Here is a 27955-nt window from a genome sequence, read left to right as displayed (position 1 = left end):
ATGTTAATGTTTAGTCAGATATACAAAACTGTCACAATATTAATAAAATATCCATCACATCATAAGGTCCCCTTCCATCAGTATTTTTCAATACGTACCCTACGAATAGTTGATAAACTTACTATTCGGACTACTATTTCATACTTATACTGATAAACTACTATTTCAGTTCAGTACTGAATATAAGAATCATCTTACCCAAGTAGCACTATTTTGTCGGCAGCGTAGCATGAGGTAGCGTGGCCGAGTGGTCTAAGGCGCTGGTTTTAGGCACCAGTCCGAAAGGGCGTGGGTTCGAATCCCACCGCTGCCAGTAAACTTTTTACCTCCTTTTTCACATATATTTATAATTTTACTAACGTGTTTATTATGTTCTTTGTTTATTTTTTCGTTTTTCTGTTTATTCCGTTATACAACAACTAAAATGGAATGAATTTGTTACAAAAACTCATGGAACATTTTGTTTTAAATTCCTTTAAAAAATCTTTATTTTAATTTTTATAAAATTTCCTAGCTTTAAAAATAAACGCTTTATGAAGGGAATGATGTAGATTTTTTCCCTTTACAATAATAGAGAAAAGTTCCACATCTCTTCCATCCAATAAAAAAAATCGTTTTACTCTAATCTTTAATTAACTTCATTTGCTGAGTGTTAGTACTGAGTTATGTGATGAAATATAGCTTTTTATTGATTTTTTTTACAATAAAAAAGTTTACCGCCCCCTCCAATTCTAGACCCGGCGATAACATCAATGGCCCAGCAAATCACGAATATTAGATCAGAAACGGCATGGATCATAAACATAAACAAATGACGTAACTGGCCCGAATCCTATACTGATAACATTAACATAACTTAGAATAAATATGCTACACAATGTAATAATTGTCAAAGGCAATGAAAAATAAAATAAAATATTAAAAAAATAATTTTAAAATAAAATAGAACATAAATGTCTAAAGACAGTTTAATTTAAATGATGTTTACTTCCATGCCAGTGACATCATTTGTTTATCTGTATGGTTCATACAGTTTCTGTTCTAATATTCGTGCAGAAAATGAATGATTTATTTTAACACTCTACAGTATTGTTGCGAACAGCTGACGGACTTTGAACCTCGTGTGGGTTTCCATGGGTTTCACGCCCGTGCGACTCCAATTAACTCTATTTCCATTAATCATTGTGTTGTGCCTTCCTGTCCGAGATATCCTGAACCGTGGTCTGGCTTACGGTATATACACATGTAAGTACACTGGACGTAAGCTGGAAATACACTGACCGTAAGCTGTAAAGGGTGTACGGATAAGTAGTTTAACCCCAAATATTTGATTTCCTCGAAAAGGTTTTTTTTGACGATATGTCGTTCATTTATTAAACAGACCCTTTAAAAAATAATGCAATGAAATATCATTTTAACAGCTTTGATTAGGGTTGAACGTAACAGATGTAGGGCTATATAAAACTAACAACTATACTTTGAAAAGTTTAACATATTTTTGTACATTGACTGGCGCATTTAGAATAAACTAGACAATCACAATTACAATTTTATTTGGACTTATTCCCTGTAGTTTTTATGACAACGTACTAATTGTTTGATTGTAACGCCTATCGTCAAAATTTCATTTTTGCAATTCTTTTTCAATTTACGTATTTATATAGTGCAGGTAACATTGGAAAATTGTGATACAGATAAATTTTTGTCCCGAAACCTTAAAATATCTTGATATTATTAAGTAAATATGTAATTTACATTTTCGTTTAGAACAAATTTGATTTAATTCTCCCTTTGATACAAATACTCATTGGAAAGTAATGAAAGTTCACTAAGCAAATTTATTTTGTTTCACTGTCACGAACGTAACTTTTACAGACTGCGATGAAAGGAGGGTTTAGGAATGCATAACTTAGCAAATTAAGTTTGAGGTCCTTGTACCCGTGCTCGGCCCCCTCACTTGCGGGACCGCGGCTCAAAACTGTATCTCGGCCCACTACTCCGCCCTCCGACATGTTTGCGAATTCTGCGCACACTAGATAACGGTAAATTTGAACCGAGATTGGGTGAATTAATAAGGCGATTGTTGTAGTAATTGGTAAAACGCACGGGAAGATTCAAATACCAGTAGAATCTGGTGGTTGAATATTTCAGTATGCTAGATTGGAATGTAAAACCAAAACATTTATCAAATTTTAAACTGTATTTCTTTGGAAAGTGGCGAATTTAAAATTGGGAGTGTAAAATGAAATTTAAATTTTTACCACGGTGACAGTTCTCTTGCATAGTTTGGTTAGCAAATAGTACCTGGGGGCCGAGCTTTGATCGGGAAATGATTAATGTATTCACAGAGAAGTGATTAAATAACAATCTCAAAGCAATCTTCGCTTTTCTGGTAACCAGAAATCGTGTTGAAATGATATAGGTAGCTAATACTGTTCTGTTAAAGCTGTTTGTGATGCTTTGATATTAATTTTCGTGCCTAAAATGACAATATCGATATTTAAAAAATAATTTATCTATCTTGTTTATTAAAATTACATTTATAAGTCCCTTAGTTGCCATTGACTTTATGGGCTATTAACAGTCCTGTCTAATGAACATGTCGGCCTTTAGTAACAAGACTACTAGATCGCGCTACTCACCCTACACTCATCTCCATTCATTCTTGGCTTTAAATACTGTACCTACATTCTTATGTTCGCCATTTCAATTAAAAGTATAAAGTATTAAAAAGTACGTGATGCAGTAGCCTATCTTGGTGGTATCGTTAACTAATCATTTCGTTGCTTACAAATCAATACGATAGGAATATACATCAATAATATACACAAAAATATCTCGATTCATCGATGCAATCTGTTAAGTAGGTATGTCGTCATGTTTCACTGGCATTTATTTGCCAAACAATACTGAATCCAATGTTGGTGTTACATATAAAGGAGTGTCCAACATAACACTCAACTAAGTCCTTATTCAGACGTTTATTAGAATTTACTGAACGCGCCGCATTCTAGGTCTGTCGCTGGAACATTGAACAGATGCTCCGGTCTGATAAGCCGATTGCTTCAAAAGTTTATTGAATCAGCGGTCTATTGAACCTTTATTTTTACACTTATCTTTTATCTTTCCCCGTTTGCTTCGCAGCACACCACTGTTTTAATTGGTTCTCGATTTGTGTAACGCGTGGTTTTCTGCTTTTGGAATGGATTACTTGGAAATCTGTTATGAAAAGTCATTTTATTGAGAATAAAACCTTTGATGCTGTGATTTGACCGCATTTTTTTTGTTTTTGCCATAATTATGTGTAAAAATTTAAGTTTATGGTTCATAAAAAAGGTTGTTTTGAAAGACAATGGCTAGAGAACTTTCGGTAGAATATTTGTGCTGGGTTTAACTTTTAATGGCTTAAGATGTACTCCATTGTACAACTAAAAATCGTAGTATTTCAGCTATTTCGTATTCGATCTTTTTGAACTTGATATCGTTTGGTAGGGAATTAAAAATGCCAAATAAAAGTGTTCTTGTAATTCTTTCTTAAAATCAGCAATTTTTTAGTAATTTAAGTTTAAAATGTCCGCCATTTAAAATTTTATGATGAATCGAGATGATTTTTTTCCTAACACGGGTCTCTATTACCTTAACATACATACCAAGTTCCATAATGATCGGTTGAAAAACTTTAAAGATAAAAATGTAAAAAAAAATTGGTGAATATCTGGTTAACGAAGCGATTTTAGAAAAACATGTTATCCTTGATTTTCTCTTTATTTCGACCCATAGAACCATTCCGCGGAGTTTGGCTGTTTACTTGCGGGACACTTTGTATGTGGCTTGCTGTACCACGTGGTCCATGGATGTGTGGCGCGGGTGTTGACCCGATGGTCGCTCTGCTCACGCCCGGTCCCTAGTTTACATTTCAATAACACGGGGATATAACGGCGGTCACATCTGGGTTATACATTACCATAAGTCCACGGTCCGCGGGCTCTAGTTAGTGCTGTGACGTCACCAGCCGCTCTACTTCGGCCGGTCATCACGGGTATATCAGTTACAAAGCTACAAGGATCTTACAGTCACTCGTATTTGGGTTAAAATATGCACATAGGTTGCGTCCCCAAGTTGATAATAATTGGTACTTACGTACAGTATTATACCGACCACACCTAATAACCAAACCTAGGGGGATGTGGAACGTAGGGGATGTGGCCGGTATAATACGTAAGTACTTGATGATTTATTGTTTTGATTTGAGTGTTTCAAATTATATATTTTGAATTCAAGTGGATCTTAAGCATGCCAAACCTTTGATGCTGTGATTTGGATTTTGCCATATTTGTGTTGTTTTTTTTTTTAAAGAATTACAGTATATGTAAAAAAATAAGTTGACGGTGTATAAAATATAAAAGGTTATTTTAAAAGAACGTGGCGCGAAAACTGTGGGTAGATTTTGTTGACCCACATAAGGCAACTACTCTTATACATTAATAGAGTACATTTGTTATGTCCCACCTTTACATCGTAAGACGCTAGGTTCCGTTTTACACGTTACTTCAGGCTAATGCTATATGTTCGTGACATTATCACATGGATAAAATCCATTGATTGGCGGGATTTGAACCGCGGGATCTCGGGCCCCGAAGCCATGGGCTCTACCACTAGACCAGCTCGCTCCCCATTGTAGTACATAATAGATTAATTTAGTACTGTATTACAGGAGGCTATGCTAATATTATATTTTGACATCAATTCAAGTACAGTACTCCCATAGTAGCCCTAGGTCGACGATACTTAGTTTTTCATAAAATGTTCGACACACTGTGTTGTCAGTGTGTACTTTTCTTAAGGTTGACGGGTTTCATTTTCGTCCAAGAGCGGTAAATATACGCCCTTTTCCAAGTCTACTTATTTATATTTATCTATATTTTCATGACGCAATGCTCGACTCCACCTCTGAGTATATAAAGGATCATAACACGAGATGGAAGATAGCAGACTGCCATCTCCATGACTCAATAGGTCAACCATACATTATAGACTGTCATAGTGACTCAATATGACTCACGGCCATTCAATGTATTCTTATTTTGCTACATTTTGCCGTTTTATTCTGTTGTTTCTAATGACGATGTGGAAATCATTGCATTGTATCATTGCAGATCACGATGGATCACCCTTATGTAGTTGTTTCTGCGAATTGTAATTATTTATACTAATACTCAACTGTTATTCAAAATTCCTTTGGTACATTTGAAAAGGACGACGTCAATAGGTTATTTGCAAGCTGACTTTGCCTTGTGTGGAATGTAGTTGGCCTTTAATGCTCTTTACCCTTTATAGAAGTTGTTTGTCTGATAAGAAAATATTGCCACTGTAGGTATGCGATTTAATATTAATCTTTTATATCTTTCGAATCTCGAAAAATTATAGTTGGGACATACGAACTTCGTTTATTAGTCAATTAGTTAAAATTAGTCATTCTGGTCTCATATTCTGCATGCTTATGCCAACGAATTTACACAAATGTAGAGAAAGATGTAATATTGAATTGGGTTCACCCCAATACGTGTACTTTACGTGGTTCTCAGTAAACTGGAGTCTGCAGACCTATTAATAGATAATATTAACATAGTTTTCAATACGAAATGACGTTCGTTTTAATCAAATGTATTAACAGTAAATTTTAATATTTAAAAAATACTTAGCAATTCTACACTTCTTCGGATTGACTTCGTGGCAAAGTATTGAGAACTCGTAGTCTATTAACACATTAACACTTATTTCAAGTGTTTACTGTGACGCAGATGCTCTTGTGTTGGAGTGTTTTATATCGTTGGTTCCGATGTTTTCTGTGACATCACGTAGGTTTAAATAGTAGGTTACACGAAAAACTCGCATGGGTATAATTGAAAAATTGAACAATCGGATAATTTCCAATCGCATTGAATCCTGCTAGGTGTGCCTGCAAACTCGTCACCTCTTGTACCTTCACCAATTAGACAAGAAATGTTTACCGAACCCAACAGAGGCCCAACATAGAGGGACCCCGTTATTGTACATTGTCAGCTGAGTGAAAACACGTCGTGCGAAATAGACCACAGAAACACAGGTGATTGTTTACGAGCGCGCGGTTATTGTTAAAACACGTAGAGACGTTCCCGCGATAACTAGCAACTTGGACAATGAGCGTAGAAAGTGTGGAGTCCTCGGGCAAATCAATGTTCTCCCGCTGAAACGCTCACGTTGAAACTCACTTCCCTCCGGGTGACATTGGGTTGGATTCGCGGCGTGGCAACCTTGAACGGCCTGATCTGCGATCAGCTGATGGCTGTGACGCGTGATTGATCAGCTGTTGACAACAATGATGTTTTGATTGAAAGACTGCCGTGAGTTTGGAAAGACAAGACGTTGAAATGAATTAACTTTATAACGGTTTAGGTCGACTACGGGGTATAGTGACGAGGTTTTGAAATAATTTGTAGTTTTTGTTTGTCCAAAAAAGATCCATGAAATGAGTCATACAATTTCGAAGCAGTCTCTAAAATGTAGGATGTAAGTAGTTAACATCTTGTAATTTGCTAAGTACGCAAGGGACGACGTTTTTAACAAATAATTATAGATTTAGTCCTTCCAAAACAGGCTTAACGATTTAGGTCGACACCTTACCGTAGTGACGAGGCTTTTAAAATATAAGAGGAAATAACTATATTTGTGTGTCCAAACCTCGTGGGAATTTTCAATAAACTTACTAGAAGTGCCTTGAAAAGAGGGGTAAATTTTCAACACCCTGAAATTACAAAGTACCGTAAATTGTATCATTTTTAATGATTGCTAGTGACGAGGGTTAAAAGTTATTTTTGGTTTAGGCTAGTTTGTCCAAAAGAGGTGGAAATGTTTAAGTAGATTATTTTACAGAAAACCTGTTGATTGAGAATGAAAACTGCTACAACAGGACCCATAAGATTGGGTTTGGATACAGTACGCAGTTCCCTGGGTTCGCAATGAAACTCAAACCAAGATTTTCATTGTACAGTAGAACCACCCAAGACCACTTTTGTAAACCACGTTGTAATTTCTTGGTCGACCAGAGATGGTTGCTGCAGATTATGCCTACGCAACGCTTTGAATTAATTGGATGTAACAATGTCAATGGAAGCTACTTCAATAAAGTTTGCGGTATATGATGTCATTAGGATGAAGTTGTGTCCATAAAAACTGGATTAGAGAACTGACCAGCTGGATTTGCAAGCTTGGAAAGCTGGTTTTCCTATTGCAAATTTTAACTGGTGTAAATAATTCTTGGAAAACCATTCACGTCTTTTCAGGCCATGCTTCAGACTATTGTGTTAATCACTTGATAAAGAGTTAAAAGTGTTTGTTTATTATGTGATAACAAGTTTTATTTGTCTGGGAGGTAGTAGACATGAGCGGTTTAACGAAACATATCTTATGATAAATACTTTCCAGCTAATTCATTTGTGTTAGCCACTTGTTCCCGGTATATTTTTCTATTGAAACAGTTTCATGGCTGTAAGATGAAAATTAAATCTCCCTCTTTTTATTTTTCTGTCTTCAGATATTACACTGAAAACGCGCAAAACATAACTCAATGATGAGATATGACTTTTTGTCGACGTAAGCTCACTGCCGGACTTGTAACACACCAAACTCTTGCTTCCGATTTCACAATGAGACAAGGAGTGCCCAGTTCTTTACCTTTCGCTAAGCTATCCATCTGTCAACATTTAGCTGCTATTGGCTTTATCCTCGATGGTTTATCAGTTACCGTTGCCCGCCGCGGGCAGTCCTATTGGTCCATTATTGATTTGCCATTGCCACCGTTGTGTCGTCGTCGTCCTACTCAACAGTTCTCACGTCCGAGTTCACTTCACTTCGCTTCTCAAACATCGATTTGCAGTAATCGGCCAATACCGTTCAGTCTTATAACTCCCCGCGGTGCCTGACTAATGCCTATGTTGGTACGGTCACTACACTCTGCCAACGGTCTTGTAGTGGAGTTGTGCAGGGATTGTAGAGACCAGAACACTTTTGAAACCACCCATGTCACCTTACCTCATGTGACTAATGCCTGTGTTGGTACGGTCACTACACTCTGCCAACGGTCTTGTAGTGGAGTTGTGCAGGGATTGTAGAGACCAGAACACTTTTGAAACCACCCATGTCACCTTACCTCTTGTGACTAATGCCTGTGTTGGTACGGTCACTACACTCTGCCAACGGTCTTGTACAGTAGTGGAGTTGTGTAGGGATTGTAGAGACCAGAACACTTTTGAAACCACCCATGTCACCTTACCTCATGTGACTAGCCTATGTTGGTACGGTCACTACACTCTGCCAACGGTCTTGTAGTGGAGTTGTGTAGGGATTGTAGAGACCAGAACACTTTTGAAACCACCCATGTCACCTTACCTCATGTGACTAATGCATATGTTGGTACGGTCACTACACTCTGCCAACGGTCTTGTAGTGGAGTTGTGCAGGGATTGTAGAGACCAGAACACTTTTGAAACCACCCATGTCACCTTACCTCATGTGACTAATGCCTATGTTGGTACGGTCACTACACTCTGCCAACGGTCTTGTACAGTAGTGGAGTTGTGTAGGGATTGAAGGGACCAGAACACCTTTGAAACCACCCATGTCACCTTACCTCATGTGACTAATGCATATGTTGGTACGGTCACTACACTCTGCCAACGGTCTTGTAGTGGAGTTGTGTAGGGATTGTAGAGACCAGAACACTTTTGAAACCACCCATGTCACCTTACCTCATGTGACTAATGCCTATGTTGGTACGGTCACTACACTCTGCCAACGGTCTTGTAGTGGTGGAGTTGTGTAGGGATTGAAGGGACCAGAACACCTTTGAAACCACCCATGTCACCTTACCTCATGTGACTAATCTGGATTGGAACAAAATACGCTTGCTGTTTTGTCGTTGCTCGGCTGTGGTATAGTCTTGTCGATTTCGTACATATTATTTATTTGATTGTGCTTTATACTCCTGATGCATTGAGGATGCGTATACGACGAACGAAATCACGAATAATAAAATCTACGAGGAACAGTCAAAATTAGTGCAACAGCACCAACCACACTATACAAGCTTGAGAATTTACATGATGACTACTTGTGAAAATTCAAAGGCGATGTTTTCACCGAAACGGCACAGCTTTGCTACGGCCTTCGCCTCGCGGTTGTCGCAGATTAGACGGTAATCGTCACCAACCGATGATTCGAAGGTCACGACTGTAAACTCACGTTCTGATGGCGTTATAATTGAAACAACAACCAGTAGAGAACATTTTCCCTTGTCTCCTCTCCGATTATCGCAAATCCTTGAAGTTATCGTCCCAATTTTCTACCAGGTTTACTACCTTCTATGACTTTATCTTCTTGCAATTCCCAAGGCGGTTGTTTCGCCTCCATCTTCTTTGTTTTGCTTCTGCTGCACAGTTTGCATTCATTTGATTTTAGCATACTGGAATAACAGAGGAGAGGTAATTGTTTTTTTACTTGGGATTCTTGTTTGCGTTGGTGGAATGGGTGCTACAAGTTTGTTAGAATCCAAGAGGCATGTTAAGTGTACAGTGTGTAGTATATGTAACAGTATTGTATTTTATTACTATTGCGCGAGTTGTACACTTACCTTGTTCGGTAATGAGAGGTTTAAATACAGTTTTTGAACTTGGGTTCATTAAAATATATAGTTCGACAAAGATGTCAGTAAAAACGTGATTTATCTTGTTATTTAATCAGAGATAATTTTCTTTTTAACTGTAAATATACAAATATACAACATAGGACTGACGATTGTAAAAGTAAGGCATAATACACTTAAACAGAATGTTAATTTTGTGTAAGATAATCATGAGCATTGTAATATTCCTTCTTATAATATATATTTTCGTCAAGGAGGGAGTTAGGATTACTTCACACTATACGGAATATTTTCGTTAAAAGTTGTGTGCTTGATTTAGGTTCTTTAAAGATGAAAAATGTGTGTATGCTTGATAAAAAAAGCATACACCATAGCATAGTCCATTTATGGTTATAGTATAAAATATCATTGGGGTTCCTCATACAAAATTAACCGGATTGTTTTTATTGCGAGGAATAGAGATAGGTGACTTTTCGTTTTAAAATACTTAGCACCTCATAACGCTTTTGGATAGCAACTGTGTGGACCGAACACCTATATAACCAGCAGAACAATTTTTTAACAAATAGTCGCGCTATCAATGAAAGATAAAATAGCTATTGATTTAAGAAATATGAGCTGACATGTCAAAAATATGAAACCTCATCCGTGTACTCCCACTATCTCCGCGTTCCGCCATCTCCGAACCCAAATCTGTCCCGCCACCTCCGAATTCTTGAGTGACCCTTATAATCCCGTCACTGCCCCGTGGATGGAAGATTTAACCCGTGGGTTAGGTTAGGTTAGGTCAGGTCAGGTTAGGTTAGGTTAGGTTAGGTTAAGTTAGGTTAGGTTAGGTTTGGACGGAAAGTCTTAACGCAGGAAGTAACCGAGGATTATAGGGGTCACTCTGAAATTCGGAGGTAGCGGTACACGGAGGTGGCGGGACGCGGAGATAGTGGGAGGTAACCACTTCATCTACCCCGAAAACCCAAGTTGTTATTAGTTTTATCCTCATGGCCATGGCATGTTATTGTATTATCCTCACTGCGTTGCGTTCGTTTAATGATCGATGCTTTCTTATTTCTTCTGGCTTATGCATGGATGCGTATCGATATAGTATCGATGCATACCAGAGAGCACGACAATTTATTCTGTACCATTACTAGCCAATGGCTGTATGTAAAGAAAAACTATTTGTTCGGTTGCTAAATAAAGCTGACACAATTATTATAATATTCCCTTTATTAATGAAACTACATTTTACCTTGTAGACCTATACAACAGACATCGTGAAGAAGTTACATGACTCTAGATTGACGAAAAAACAAAACGAAAGGAAGAAAGAAAGAAAGAAAGAGAGAAAGAAAACACCAAAGTTATTCTTATTTTACAGTGTTGCCACTCTATAGCATAGTAAGATCAATAATACAACAAGTTGAGGTTGACATGTATAGTACAAAGTGGATATTTTCTACACCCCCCTTCAATTTTAAGTCCTGCCAAAAATTAATATGAAATGTTCCATGAGTCACAGCTCGTTTCAGTTGGCCTACTTAAAATTGCTTTAAACAAAAAAAGTTATCCTTCATCCTTTAACAATAGTAAATAACAACACTGGTTCTAAATAAAACAACAAACTTTTCTTTTTACTACTCTACCTACCTAAAAGACATTTCTTACTTAACTTTACTGAATGGTTAAAAAAAAGAACTGTTTACAAATGCATAAGTTAGGCCTATTGAATTTTGTAATAGTAATAACAAAAGTAGGGCCTATATAGGCTAAATCTAAAAGAAAATAAACAACCAAGTTTAACATTATTGCAAACATAAAGATTCTTTGTATTCAATATAAAAATGAAATTACTAGCCTACAGTTACTTTTGACAATGTACGGACGGTACTATTTGAACAAAAATATGTTAAGTAGGCTAATTTAAGCCCTATAACTTTCAATGATAAGCAACTTGTTACCTTAACATAGCCTAACACAAAAATAGACTAAAGAAAAATCTAAATGATAAAATCAGCTTGATACAACTCAAATTAGAAATCACTATGAAAAAGTATGGATTAAATTGTTACTGATTTAACTAGCCTAATTGATTTTTCAGATGTTTTACTTGTTTAGGCAACTTTCAGATTCAGGTTTAAAACATGACGGACATGTTTAGGCAAACTCAGCGATTTTGTGAAAATGTCAGCGACATTATTTTCAGAGGGCACATACCTTAACACAAACTTCCCTTTCTTCATTACGTCTCTTATAAAATGCACCTTGATGTCGATGTGTTTTGACCTTCTTGAGTTTTCATAGTTGGAAATCATGGAGATGGTACTTTGGTTGTCGACAAATAACAGTGTTTCTCCAACATAGCCAAAATCAGCAGCTAGTCCTTGTAGATACAGCACCTCAGTAACACACGAAGCCGCAGCGATATACTCCGCCTCCGCAGTCGACAATGCAACTACTTGCTGTTTCTTGGAACTCCATGAGACTAGATTATTGCAGTGATAAACAGCTTGCCCGCTGATACTTTTTCTGTCAATTTTGTCTGTAGCCCAATCAGCATCTGAATAGGCTGTTAAACATTTTTCATCTTCATTCTTCGTAAAATAAAGACTCAAGTCCTTTGTCTCCTTAACATACTGTAAAACACGTTTAGCAGCTTTCCACACAGTTAGGTTAGGTTTGTCCAAAAAACGACCTAGGTAAGACACAGAAAAGCAAATATCTGGTCTTGAGATCATAGCCAGGTAGTTCAAACTGCCAATTAACTCTCTATAAGGTACATTGGTTATAACCTCTTCTTTAGGGTTAACTTGTAGATTACTTTCCATAGGCGTACTTTTACCTTTACAGTTTTCCATGTTGAAACGTTTAAGAATCTTCTCAATTAGTTTGTCTTAATTTATTTTAACACAGTCTTCAGTTTGAGTCACTTTAGTTCCTAGAAAATGTTCCAGATTACCAAGATCTTTAGCATTAAACTTATTTCTCAGTTTCTTCACTAAAATTTCAACTTTACTTTCTTCTCCAGTTATTAGACAGTCGTCTACAAAAAGTGTTAACCAAACATCTTCATTAGAGTACAAACATACATCATGTTTTGATCTTTGAAGTCCATTCTGTTTTGAAAAACTGTCGAAACATTCGTTCCAGCAACGAGGCGATTCCTTCAGACCATATAAAGCTTTATTAAGCTTCAAAACTTTGTCTTCTTTTTCATTATTCATTAACACCTTCAGGTATTTTTATGTATACCTCTTCGGTTAGTGTCCCATTGAGAAAGGCAGATGGAATATCTAGATGTCTTAATTTCCAACCATTCTGCACAGCATGTGAGATTGTCATTCTGATAGTAGGCATCTTGGCAACTGGGGCGTAAAGTTCATTCGAGTAGTTAGTTTCTTGAAATCCCTTAGCGACGAGCCTCGCTTTTTTAACTCCATCCGATTTGGTCCGAAAAACCCATTTTGTTTCAATGGCTTTCTTATTTTCTGGTAGATATGCTACTGTCCAAGTTTCAAATTTTCTATGTGCTTCGAGCTCTGTTTCAATGGCCTTTTCCCATTCAATACCAGCTTGTATAGCTTGTTTATATGTTACCGGATCTTTATCACATGTAAGTAGGCAATAGGCTGTGTATACGTCGTAATCTTCAAAGCGCTTTGGCATTTTAACTTGTCTTTTGCTACAAGTTGGAGATGGTGTTTTCTGTATAGTAGTAGGCCTAGGTGATGTCACTCTTTTGTCTGCTGTATCTTCATCTTCTGAACTGTCATGGATCGGTTCTGGATTATCAATGTCGTCTTCTTCGTTCTCCACTATCAAAGGTCTATTTAATTTATATACATAATCACCTTCATCAAATCTTACATCTCTGGATATCACAATTTCATTAGTTTCAGGATTCCATAACCTATATCCTGCTCCTGCATAGCCTACCATTCTCATTTCTATGGCTCTAGGATCAAGTTTGCTTGCTTTGGGTAGTCTATACACCCATGCCTTACTGCCGAACACACGAAGTTTTTCAAGGTTAAGTTGGCCTAGATAAATTTCTGCTGGTACTTTTCCATCAATTGCTCGAGTAGGCGATCTATTTAGTTGGAATACAGCACACCGTATCGCTTCTCCCCATAAGTGCTTAGGTAGATTTGTATCCACGAACATAGTTCTGACTTAGTCGAGCAAAGTACGATTCATGCGCTCTGCTACACCACACTGTTGTGGGGTGTATGATGCGGTTAATTCATGCCTAATGCCATGTTTGGTACAGTATTCTTCAAATGACTTTGAAGTAAATTCTTTCCCGTTATCAGTTCTTACTTTTGAAACTACTATATTTTGTGCTCTTAGTTGTTCAATGTGTTTTCTTAGGTTAGGTTCAGCTTCTGACTTATTTTTTAAAAGATAAACTTGAGTGAAATGAGAAAAATCATCAATCACTGATAAATAGTATTTCTCTTCATTTTGGGTTGGTTCTTTGACTGGTCCCCAAATATCCGAGTACAATAACTCACCGATTCGAGAAGATCGAGGTTTTTTACATTCTTTGAAAGGTAGCCTATTAGCCTTACCTTTTTGACAAGAGTCGCAGACCTTTTTACTGTAGGGTAGGTTTAGCATTTTTAATCCTTTTCTGTTTACGTGTCCTAGGCGAAGATGCCAAATGTTTTCTTGAGAGCTTGAAATTAGTGCTTTATGTCTAGGCCTATTATGTACATTGAAGCTTGCCACAAACAAATTATTTACCATTGGACTAGTAAAGTATGTTTTGTTTCCCTTGCAGACAGAAGCATAACCTTTATCAAAAACTACTTTGTAACCCGCTTCATTCATTTTATTTACAGATAGCAGATTATACGGCAACGACTCAACGATCAATGCGTTTATGTTGCTAATCAACTGATTGTTGTCTGAAACTTTTACTTTAAGCTTGCCTGCTTTATTAGCAACCATTGATTCCCCATTGGCTACTTTTATTTTTAAGGGAACAATGTCGTGTACATCAGTCATATGTGTTTCATATTGTGAACTTACCATAGTATTTGTCGCACCAGAGTCCAGAACAAAACTTATAATTCCTTCGTCACACTCTACCTCGGTAGACAAGGCTGTGAAAGTTAGCTCCTCTTCTTCTACCATATGAGCTCTTGACTGTTGGTTAGGTTCATGTGTTCTTGCATTGTTATGTCTGAAATTCTGCTTGCCTCTTCCACGATAGTTGTTTCTGAAATTCCCTCGTAGGCCTACATTATTACTTTGAGTCTGAGGTTTGGGACAATCAGATATCAAATGTTGTGTACTACCACACCTGAAACATTTAGGCCTAGGTCTAGGTTTAGATTGTGCTCCATAACCTACACTGAATGTACAATCACTTGACAAATTTTTATTAGCCGTACCGGTGCCTGAAAGTTTAAGTTCTACATCCAATAATTTACTTTTAACATAGTCTAGTGTCAATGTAGAATTTGTGGTTTCCAAAACCGTAATCACAGTATCATACTTTTTAGGTATGGTATGGTTAGCAACAAATGGCAGACCTTGTCATCTTCGTCGAGCTTACAGCCTGTTGCCTCTAGATCTCTAATGAGAGAATCAAATTTAACAAAGTGGTCTTGCAGTTTCTTATCCTCACTACACTTTAAGGACAACAATTGTCTTCTTACAAATAGTTTAGACAAAGTACTTTTCCGCTCAAATATGTTTTTCAGACATGCAAACATGTCATACGGTGTTTCGCAACCTTTCAAATACTCCAAATGTCTATCCGTAACACATTGTACAATAATGGACATTGCTTTTGCTTCCTTTGACTTATGTTCGAGTAGGGCCTTAGAATCCATTTTAGCCAAATCATCTTCTTGTTTCTTCTCAAGAGAAATTTCCTTAACATTTTTCTCTGCTAACAAACATTCGACCCTAAACTTCCAATTAGAAAAATTAGTGTCGCTAAGTTGCGGAAAGTTATGGTTGCTGGAAGCCATCTTCATAAAATTTTCTTCTTGTCAATAATTGGGCTTTACTTTATACATCTCTTCATTTCATATATCTCTCCTGGGCCCATAACCTTGTAAAGAAAAACTATTTGTTCGGTTGCTAAATAAAGCTGACACAATTATTATAATATTCCCTTTATTAATGAAACTACATTTTACCTTGTAGACCTATACAACAGACATCGTGAAGAAGTTACATGACTCTAGATTGACGAAAAAACAAAACACCAAAGTTATTCTTATTTTACAGTGTTGCCACTCTATAGCATAGTAAGATCAATAATACAACAAGTTGAGGTTGACATGTATAGTACAAAGTGGATATTTTCTACACTGTACTCAAGCAAACCTACATACTGAGTAGTTTACATTGTTAGCCAGTTCGATTGGTATGTCCAAAATATTGTCCATTCGAATATGATTTACTAGAAACACAAACCCGTTCACCATCCGGGCGGGCATTAATTCCGCCAACAGACCTGAGAGGTAGTCGGTTATTCCTGAATTGCGCCAACTACTCCAGGGAGCCACCCGATACGTTCATTAGATCCACCAAGTGCTATCCTTGACTGTGTAATTGAGTAGGTTAGGTTAGGATAGGATAGGTTAGGTTAGGATGACACGTAAACAAGGACATTCCTTCTGCCAGCAACTCAACCCTACCTGGCTTGGGCTTGGCGCAACTGGAAGATTTTTTGGAACCCTTTTGAGGGCTTGGCGCAATTAAGGAACTCTTTGGCCTAACTAATGCACGACCTACCATCCTACCGCCGCTTCATAGGTTGCACCGGTATATGTTGGTCTAAATTCCTGCCTGAGCAATGCTTGAGATTGTTCCCGGACACAGGACATTACGGACCGTAGACCGTAGACTGTAGATCATCCTGATATCCCGGACACCGCAGCCGCAGCTACAGTTAACCGCGAGTGTAGAGTGTAGGCCAGTAGTGAGTCCCGACGCCGCGTTTCCCGGTAACTCGAGTTCAGTGTGTCTCGGGAACCGGTTTATGTATGTTACCGCCTGAACTCGTGTCCTGTGCGACTAACCCCGAGTTGCGTCACTGTATGTCTCGTCTTCGTCCGCTGGTTCAATGATGTATTCATTTGTTTATTTCCTATGTTTCCTTTGGGAGAAGAGGGCATCTAGAAAGGAGCCATGCATCTCCAACAAGGGATTTCAGTTAGGTCGTGCAATTGCGCCAAACCTTCAGAGGGTCCAAAAAACTTTTCCTTAGTAGCGCCAAGCCCGCTAGGGGTGATTTGCCGGCAGAAGGGATATCCTTTTTTACGTGTCATGGTAACCTTTTCTAATCTAACCTAACCTCAACTATTCAACTATACAATCAAAGAGGGCCGCCACTTGGTGCAGTTAATGAACGTATCGGATGGCTCCCTGGAGTAGTTGGCGCAATTCAGGAATACCCGACTACCTGACTCAGGTCAGTTGGCACAATTAATGCCCGCCCTTCAGTTATCCTCAAGGCTTGTTTACTTCCATCACTTCTTTTTATATTTCTTCCATGATTCTCTGGACCAGTGTTGGGTGCTGGAAGATTTTAAGCTAAATATGAATGGAAAATGAGTGTGGAATGAGTGAGTTGCCTTTTGAAGATTTGTGACTCAACCAACTGCCACCAAAGATCATCGAAGTATACAAAGATCAACTGCATCTTAAGAATGAACATCAAGGACCCAGTCTCAAAACAATGTCTCTTGTCACAACAATGTCAATTGTCTCTGTGTCGATGGATGTTTGATGATTTTATGGTTGCTTTAGTTTTCCAAACATCATCTGCCAATGTTAGAGCGATAAGCTGGGCTACGTGGCCTGTACCAATTTTCAGCCATCTCTTTCACAAGATCTTCAAACGCTCTTGACCAAACTCAGCTTGTTTTAAGCATTACTTGAGCAGAAGCTAGAAGTCCCTAGCCCTTGGTATCGTTAAGTTTTATAAATTCATATTGGGACGTTCAAGATTATTAGTAAGTACCCTCACTTTAGTAGGTGTTGTTATCAAAACTGTATTTTTTAGTCTTTGGCCGTAATTATTATTCACATGCGGAACAAAAGTATCCTTTTTGGTTGGTAAATATTTGTATTGATTAATAATTAATAATATTTAAACTTTAAACACGTTTGACAAGGGTCACAACTGGAGGTATTCTGATGGATACTTTAATAACCGTAATCTTGATTGTGGAAAATTCCAAAGCCACAATATTAGTTTGACATACAGTAGTATACAATGTTTACCCCTTAGCCCTGAAGCGAAGAATGATTCAGTGCATTTTCTCTGCCCTTTTTCGGGGACTTGCCGTCTCTGTCCAACATCTTCCTGGGACCCTTTTCACATATTAAATTTTCCCCCAGTAATTTTCTTCTGGTTTAAAAGTTGTAGTCGAAATATGTATTTGCAGTATACACCGTGTTGGAAGATCGATTTGTTCTCATATACTACTACCAAATATTATCCTCTAGAGATTTTTAGAAACAGTAGAAAATGTCAAAGTGAAGTTGAATTTTACTTTTTGAGGAAGACTGAGCTCTGATCTGACACAAAGAGGGCAGCGCCCGGGGCTGCCAACCGTGCGAAAGTGAAAGTCCCGCGGGGAAGCGGCGCGACGCGACCATGACTGGAAACGAACACAAGTCACTTGTAAAACTCTACGTCGAGTGAAACTATGGATCGAAATCGAGGAAAATATGTTAAAATGAATATAATAATAGGCTCTACTAACTATATTTGACACTACTGTATTCGTGTTTGGAGTCAGAAAGCTCTAGCACTCTAACAGTTGTGTACATTGAGTTGGTTCCGACAAGTATTCAGTAATTTGCGAAATAATATAACTGAATTTGAATTAAATGAGTAAGGGCGGTCATTGGATTATGCTTTTTTGCAATAAGTTTTATATTTTTGTATATCCACATAAATTGTGGTGTGGATGTTAAGTGTCTGTGTTTCAGCAACACAAATACCTATCGTACGGTACGGTTATATGTTCTTTTGATTCATACATTTTGTGAGTCCCTTTATCAAAAATGTATACTATTAAACAAACATACATTCCTAATAAAAAATAAAAACTCTTGCCAAACAAATTTTGTGTTGTTTTAAAGGAAAGCGATTTTTTGTAGAAGGTGGAAATCAGCTGATGCTCCACCGAGTATAGGTTCTATTAGATAAGATAAAAAGTTCGATGTGCCGCTTAATCAACTCCTTCCTAAACGGTTTCATAAACGCGGAGATTTCCCGTTACATAAACTAATTGGTAGCCGCTAATTGATGGAGTGGGAGTCGATGAGTGTGAAGTGTAAAGTGGTTCAGCGGCGGTAGTGCACGACGTCTGTGTCTGTGTCTCTGGATATATGGGTTAGTGTTGGTCCTGGAAGGAGTGCATCAGGTTGCGACTGTGGTGGGAGGTGTGGCAGGGAGGGGGCCAGAGAGAGAGCGGTGGAGCCGCGGAGCAGACCGCGTGTAGTCAGTCGTAGTCGTGGTGTGCGAGAGAGCAGAGAGCGGTGACTGTGGTGACTTGGTGTGTGACGCGACATGGCTAGCTGTGGTGTCGCGGAGTGTGTGGTGCATCGGGTGTAACGTGTACAATGAGCCCTGCCCCTCAGGGTAATCCGGAAGTGGAAAAATACATAGGAAGCTACCTCATCTCGCAGAGAGTCCCTCCCGGCGTCAAGTCCTCACCCTCGACCAAGAGGTTCCAGAACCAACCGAAGAGCCAGGAGACGGAGAAAGTAAGGAACTACAACAAGTACTGCTACCCGCAGCGAGACCATGCGCGGTACCCGGTACCGCCTATGCAGGGTCCTGTGCCCGTCGAGTACGGCGGCAACTCGCATTACAAACACCCTGGGGGATGGGCCGGGGTACCTCTCATATCCATGACCACGGGCAACCCGCGGAGGAACAAGAAGACACCCTCCGCCACCGGTAATGGACCGGTACACAAGTACCATACTAAACACCCTCAACAGAACTTCGCAAAGGGGAAAGAGGCGGATGAATCACGTGTGGACTCCGACCGATCGCCGCTGACGAGGCTGGCGATACACACACAAGGCGCTCCCCTGATACAAGCGGGGAGGTACAACGGCAACCGGTGTAGGAACGGCTACAACCGCGACCAGAACCGCGCGTACCGCGGGGACTGTACACGCTGGGACAACGCCAAGGACCCTAAAACACCCGGGGGAGTGCAGAACCAAAACCAAGCGTGTGGTAGTGTAGATAGTTCTAGTGTAGCCAGTGACGAGAGCTCTGGAAACTCGGAAAACAGCTTACCCAGGATCATCAAACCGAGGAAAAGGAGAAAGAAGGACCGAAAACCCTTGGCAGGTACGACCCAATCCTCGACACCGAACGAGTCTACCCAGTACGTCGGGGAACAAGATCAAAAGGTGAAAACAGATCTTAAACCTTTCTTGCCTTCCCGTTTTGAAAACGACACAGTTAACTGTAAAGACGGCAATAAAGATCTCTCGGGTGAAAACTCTCTCGTAACGAATCTGGACGAAAAAAGCGAAGATCTCATCGATACATTTACATCTGACGAATTTCCTTTTGGAAACCTGTTGGACGACGAAGACGACAAAGACAGCGAGTTGTCGACCTCCGCTACTTTGTGTCAGTGTAGGTACTGCGACCCCTCTGGTGTGATATGGGACGTGGACCAACGCTGCTACTCACCCTTCCTCACACCACCCTCTCCCACCGACAACAAACTCACCCCCTTCAGCACGTCCCTGCCTCGGTACTACATCAACCCCGAACTGGGCTCGCTGCTGCGACGGAGTTGGAGCGACCCTTCCTCCTACAACAAGCCGGACTACTTACAACCCCCTGTCGTGGAGTCCGAGACAGAGAAGGGTTGTAGGCCGAGCTCGCCCCGCGGGCTCCAGGTCTCCTCGGAGATCGTCACATCTCCCAACGGCCACCGGGACATAGAGATCAAGTTCTACTCTAGTGGCAAGAACGAGAGGTGTTTCGCAGCAGAAGAATGACGTGTTGTGAGAGTGTAGTTTTTGTTTTCTCAGTGACACCTGACATCCTGAGTACGTTATTATTTTAAACATAGTTGTTTGTATATAAAACGTATATTCTTAAGCTTTGTAAACTATCTTGTTCAACTATTTGCTAAACAGTTTTTCACCGATGCCTTATACATCTAAATCAATCAGATATTCAGCTAGTTTACGTAGAGTAGTTTGCGAGTAACATCTTGTCACTACGACCTTCCAACTCTCGGTGCTTGATTCCAAATTTAGAAGTTGAGGAAATAGCAAAATTTCGGTTCAATTATATACAATATTTATTACGCTTTACATTTCGTATGCCGAAAGGCAAGCTAAACTCGTTGATAGTTGTCGCAGGTCATCTGCACAACGTAACATCTCATGTCAAGACTGACTACAATGTTTTGTGCCGGGCGAATGTTAAGATACGTACTGATTATGTCATTCCGTCCTCAAAATGTTGTTATTTATTTAAACTCTAGTTTAAGGTCTATTCGTTACTGTTCGCCTTTCGGCACAGTATGATTTACAATACGAATTTGTGATATAGCTGAAGCGTGATAAACGTCATTCTAATGTTATTCGTAATTTAAGTAGAACTTGAGGTAATAGATAGGTTAGAGCGTAACCTTCTTCTGTAATCTTTATTTAATTGGCGTGGTTTTATCGTCTTTTGTCATCGTTTTTCGTCCAGGCCTGTAATTCTCGACTGCGTTTTAATAGTCGACTGTGTTGTTTGCCCAACGTTAAAGATACACAAAGTAGCGATTCAGAAAGTATAGTGTGCTCTTTTCCCATATACTTTGACGTTTTTTACTACTGTAGGTTTTAGGTTTTTTGTTGAGGTTACTTTATCAATGTTTAAAATCAAATTGTTAAAGATTTTTGCTATTTCAATGTAATAAATGGTCGTCAATAACTCACCCTCTAGACTACCATTTTGACGGGTTTTAATTATTATAAATTTAAACACTTTCAATCTGACAGCATGCTCTGATTTGCCTGGAGGTAAGAAGGCTATGTTTAACATCACTGGATACCTATTTATATATTCATTAGTCTATGCAGTATTCTACACACCTAATTGTTTCACATTGGTGTGTAGTTTTTGCGTTATCGGCCTGGACGAAGTTTTGTGGGCGTATTGTGTCTGATTTGTACAAATTCTTGGTCAGTTTATCTAAGTGGGCTTTTCTTTGTTACTATTAATTGTTTTTTGCTTTGTAAATTATGAATTTACGTTTTAATTAATCACGTTTTTACTTGTGCACTTTTATTTATGTATATATGAAGTTGATCAAGTAAAGTTTGTTTATAAACTTTGTAAGACTGTTTATTACGTTTTTTCCACCCTGACGTTTTCTTGTTCAAATATGTTTGGGTTTGTGGACATTGAAGGTCGTTTTAGAAATTGTACTTGTTGGTTTTATTCATAATGCAAATTTGGAATTACATACCTGGATACCTACTACATGGTATGTATGTACATAACAGTAGTCTATATGAGAGTTGATGAGGTGAAATTTGAACTGCACATTATAGTTTATCTCTTTACACCAAACACTGTAATTTCGAAAATTGGACTTTGTGTTAAGTTCAAGCATTGTTGAAAAACTAATATCTTATGCTTATCTGTATAAACAATTTGATAAGTAACTCAATAGCCGTAAAGGTGCGTTCTTTAATTTCTTAGAGTAAGGTTAATACGTATTAATTTACATTTGTGCCTTTCTTTATATAATGTTGATTTATTGATGGCTTATTATCTTATTAAGAACAAATTAGCCAAACTTGGTATACACACAAGACCAGAATTGGTGGCATTGTAATTGACAGTAGAACTGTACTTTTGTTGGTGATTCAGTGCTACAACACAAACATATGTGTAGTTCAATGCTGCAATTGCAACTAACATGGATACAAAAAATATACTTGTCGCACAAGACTTCCTGATGATCTAGAAATAAGATCTGGAATAAGTTTCGTTTTTAAGGTATTATTTATTCAGGTTATAAACAAACTGCCCTCTCCGTATTAAGTAAGAACTATAACGTATTTAATCCTATATATTAATAGGCAAGCGTGTTTCTTTAAAAACCTTTTTTCTCAGCTCGTGTGCATCGCAGGGAAAATTTACGAATATTGTTAGAAAGATATTTCCCTCCTGTAGATGTGCAGAACCCCTTTAAAATAGAGACTCTAAAGTAAGCACAAAATATGATTTTAAAATGTATTGGCTAAAAAAATTACATGGTCCTTATGAGTTGCCATGCTGGTGACGAAATAACAACGGAAAATTAAATAAAATTAAAGCATTTGAAAGAAATTACAATCACGTGTTTGATTTACAACGTTGGGTGAAAATAGAAAAGTCTGTACATTACGTTATTATTGGACGAGTTTTCGGCCACTGGACGACCTCTAGTACTGATTAATTAATAGCATAGTAAATAAAAAAATATTCTCACAATACTATTATTAATATTACGCTGTCGAAAAGTTACAACACTAAGAGAGACTTTCATGCATTAGACCAAGAATAGGAATATCATAATAACTACTTTAAAACCGTCACTACCAATTTGACTTCACTAAAACTCATAACTTATAGTTCACAGAAAAAAATACATATTCACGTAATTAAACGACAAAACAAAAAGGCGGCCTTTTTAACCAATCGATTCTCAGTGTAAATTGTTTTTCAGAAGATTTATCATTCTAATACTAAATCCTAGTACAAAACATTATTATAAAATTACATTTATTTAAAGACTTAAAATATCTACTAACAACAATGCAATAGGAGTGTAATAGAAATAAAAAATAAGGAAATGTGCTAATCAAGGAGATATTTAAATCAATTAACTAGAGGTATGTTTTTATCAAGAAGTTTATGTGTTAACTTAATATGTCATTAAATACTTTGTGGGACGTAAATGTTGAGTTAGTGATTAGGCCTATAACAGTGAAATTACATGCCGTAAATAGTGCCAATGTGTCATAAATTTGATGCATTTTTAGTATGGCATGTGTACTTATTATAATGTAAGTTAATTTCAAAACTAGTCAAATATTAATGTGAACATAAAAACACACTTATTCAACATAAATAGTTATTAGTCATAAAATATCAAATAATAATTCGCGTGAATTACGTTAATTTATGTATACTTTGTTGGCTACTGTAAATTGTATTATTATAAAACCGTGTACATTTTCAACACTCAGTAACTGATTCAAAATTAGCTTAACACCCACTTTAGCCTATTTTTTCGCTATTTAACCATACTATATATATATATTACTAACTATTCACACAACGTCTTGTATAATTTTCTCTGTAATCCAACCAACGTTGACTGAAATTCTTGAAACTTTGTCCATAGACAACTAGGATTACCTAAAAGTTCACACTAAACGATTGTTTCCCTTTCTTGTCCCTTGGGATGTGCGTGTGGTCAGGAAGGGATATCCGATCCCGGGGCGAAGCCCCATTCTACCCAGGGTCAGTTTACACGGTGGCTTATGTCACCAAGGGGCGGTGGCTTGTAGGATGACTCTCAAATTTGGCCTATATACACCATGGACATGTTTAATAGCTATGCTTTTTGTCGGTTCGAAACTGGACCAGCTCTCCAGTTCGTTAGGCTTTCACTAAATAAATTGTCCTGGCTAAATAAATTGGTATTCGTGGTCAGAAGCAAAGCTAAGCTACCACATTCTGCATTAATATTATGTTCAATTTATATGCGTAAGGGTGTCATTATTTGAAAAGTGATAGCCTATTCAATTGTTTTCGTAATCCTGTCCTAAAATATTTTACAAGTGATTTTGAGTTGTGACAAGTTCTGCATGCTGTCCTTTTATTATACCTTTCACTCATGTCCACTGTTTCCTTCTATAAATCCTACCCAATTTTTTCCTTCTTTATCAGCCCCTATCTACAATTTGATAAAAGCCTGCCCCCCTCTTATTTAAAACTTAAAAAACATTCAAATAAAACATAGTTTCACCTCATAATATGAAAAGGTTTATAGCATTGACTAATTACTGAAGTAGTCATATCATCTAAAAGGCCAAGCCAATTAATTATTCACACAATTGAATGAACCACACAATTTGTGCTAGTCTGAAATGCTACCTAAGGTTTTGTTACTGAGATAGTAATGTGACATCATCAAAGATGCTACAATTTACAATGAGTTTTCCAGTACAAAACAAAAATTGTTTTATGATGTAAAACAGAATTTAAAAACTGACATCAGCGCACTCTGCCGGTGGCTCAAATTATACCTTTATTCATTGTTAAAACGTTAACATTGGAACCTCTGATGTCCATATTCAAAGCTTATGGCGGGTAATTTTTTCAGAAAAGGGGTACCACTACTTAAACTGTGGAAAAACAGTTAGGTGATTTTTGTGATTATTTCTGTTCAGTGAATAAAAAAGAACTGAGTACAGCTATAAACTAACCTATCCTAACCTAACCTAAACTGTGGTTATTCCTCAGTTTAAAAAGTGGCTGTCCTATTCTGAAAAAGACCCCTTATGGCATCATAATATAAAAAATCCTACAATTATACTGTTGGAGACGTTTAAAAATTGCCGAGTTTTGGACCATTAGTCCCGCGCACGCGCTGTGCTGTACTGTGACTGCGCGGAGCAGATCGTGCGGTGCCGAGCATCTTTTTACAGGTTACACCACGGGTTGCGGAACGGCGGGAATCGTGCCGCGCGTTGTGCAAAGTGTGGCCAACCATCGCAATAAACAAAAAACTTCTCCGCCACTGCCACGTTGATTGCTTGTTTATGGTCCGAGGTTTTGTCAGCTGTACATTGTACATGCCGGTGTAGAAGCCAGTGGCGTGTGCTGTAGAGGGATTTCAACAATATACTTACTAACACTGTAAAAACAAGAGTGCACTTTTGGACGATTAATCCCCAAAGCAACAACAGGAGCAAGTGGCATTCATCTCGCCATAAAGAGCGTGCTTTGCCACGTTTTGGTACCATTTTGTTAGACGTGGATGGGTTCATCAATGGTGCAAATCTACTGTATATTCAAGTAGGAGTGGGATCAGGTCCTGGATCAATGTAACATAATTGATCTGAGACCTGATCTCAAACTCGTATTACTAGGTATTACTATACTATATATACTGGGTATTACTAGGTGGGTCTGAACTGTGTACAATACTTTGTACCTTGAAATGGTGACCATACTAAGGTAGGTATTTTAAGTCAAGTTGATTGGAGATGAGTGTTGTAGGATGAGTGGCGCGATCTTGTAGTTTTAAGGCCGACATGTTCCTTAGACAGGACTGGGGCAACTATGGGACCTACAGTGGTATAGTGGAACTTAACCACATTTTGCCTCGTAGTTTACGAATTGGTCCAATTATCAGGATAGTACTGCGGATCTAGTCGTATCCAGATGGAGTAACTTGAAATTGTATTAGAGAGCTATTTTTTGGCTTTGTAAAAAATAATTAAAAATATTCAGCCATAGCAATTGAAATTTAATGCAACACGCCCTGTCACACTAGTAAAAATATTCTTTTCAACACATCCTACAGAGCATAGGTGATTCTACCAACGTAATACCTTTTAACCACTGCCATTTCTTACAGCAAATACATTTTATTCTACATTTTAACATATTTATAAGCTTAGAGGGAAATTTGAGCGACTTTGCAATAGAAATCTCTGATTTATCGGTCCACTTAACTACAGTATATCGCAGGTGTCATGCAGCTGGTATCTCAGTGTAATGTTACCCCGCTATGCTACACATTGGCAGGCAGCAATTACACATGTATTATGTCATGTAGCTGTGAGAAACCCCTCCTGTACAGTGTAAACCACAGCGTTGTGACAGGATATTGTGTAGGCAGCCACAGCTACACAGTATACAGCAATCCTGGGCACTTGATACTGCACTGGGTTTAACATCAGTTAATTGAAGTGGATACATAGAAGCGTCTCATGAAATGGCTTTGCCATGTGATAAACATGAAAGAAGTGATTCCAAAATATTTTTGTATTAAGGTATATATTTTGGTTAATTCAACTAATGGTGCTCTCGTATCAACTGCAATTGTTTTCCCTCTGATGTCTGAAATGATTCTAAAGGACAACTTACGTTTCTGTATTGCGGTATTTTGTTCTCAACTATCTGTGAAATCCGGAGACTTACTGCAATAATATTTATTAAATTGAAGTAGACACATACAAGTGCCTAATGATATTCTCCTATATTACTGAAATATTACAGTAATTCGTTTTACTAAGCATAAAGTTGATACTAAATTTACCAATCAACTGCTAGAATCCTGATTTTTAACTGTAAGCTTCATTAAAGAGGTGAAGTAAGGACTGACAGTTCATGTCTTTGATGAAATGAAATAAAACAATGAACAATTAAATAATAAAATCGCATAAATTGTCCATTGCAAAGTAATTTAGGCTAATCCTAAATCAAACAAACCGCCAAAGCTTCGTCACACCAGCGCAAGAGACTCACACTACTCTTCTAAAGAATATAATGAAATAAAAAACCTACAGAAACATAACTTTAGCATAATAATTAAGCATTAATCAATCGAATGATGGGAAAGAATAGGTACTGCAAGTTGCAACATTATACCTTATTTTATGGGCAATACAAATCCAGGGCGTTTTACAGCCAAGTTTATGTATTTATAGTAACAATGTTACTAAAAGACGTTAAGAACACATAAGGATGTTAGTAGGTGTACGTTTATCGTCTGTAATAACAGTTAACATTCTGTACAGTAACTTATCCTAGACGGTTGATAATACTCGGCATGTTCTAAAGATATCAAGTGGGTGTGAAGTGGTTAGAACGCGTTGTTAAATGTTGATCTTGATGGTTTTGTGATTCTAATCCAGAGGGCGTGGCGTGCAGGAACCTAAGACTCCTGTCTTGAAAGTTTGGGCTTCAAATATTGTCAAACACAAGTCTTTTAGCCATAAATACAATAACGACCAGACCCTACCTTGTCTCCCGCCTTAGCAATATGATTGCGATCTCACATTAGCTATGTGATTCGCAGCCTACCTATAACTAAAGATTAGCTTACATTCAAACAAACTAAGATATTATAAGAGTCTTGATGAAGAGAACTCTGTATGGACAATTACCTCAATTTAAGCCTCTGCTTTCTTTATGACAACACCGACATGGTACAGCTGCTAACCATTCGACACATTTTTCAATTTATTCAAATAAAAATTCTG

General features: G+C 37.9%; 1 protein-coding gene and 1 non-coding gene across 4 annotated transcripts in view; both read left to right on the top strand.

The window, feature by feature from the left end:
• LOC128990686 (CCR4-NOT transcription complex subunit 6-like) overlaps positions 1-27955 on the top strand; it is a 232634-nt gene that overhangs the window by 30251 nt on the left and 174428 nt on the right. The window lies entirely within an intron of this gene.
• On the top strand, positions 234-313 carry Trnal-uag (transfer RNA leucine (anticodon UAG)). Its single transcript has one exon. It is a non-coding gene; the product is annotated as a tRNA-Leu (tRNA).

Source organism: Macrosteles quadrilineatus, unplaced genomic scaffold (genome assembly GCF_028750875.1).
Source record: "Macrosteles quadrilineatus isolate MER2022 unplaced genomic scaffold, UCM_ALF_1.0 Scaffold_3__2_contigs__length_128488019, whole genome shotgun sequence".
Lineage (NCBI taxonomy): Eukaryota > Metazoa > Arthropoda > Insecta > Hemiptera > Cicadellidae > Macrosteles > Macrosteles quadrilineatus.
The sequence above is the reverse complement of the archived record's forward strand: the minus strand, read 5'-3'. Positions and strand labels throughout refer to the sequence as shown.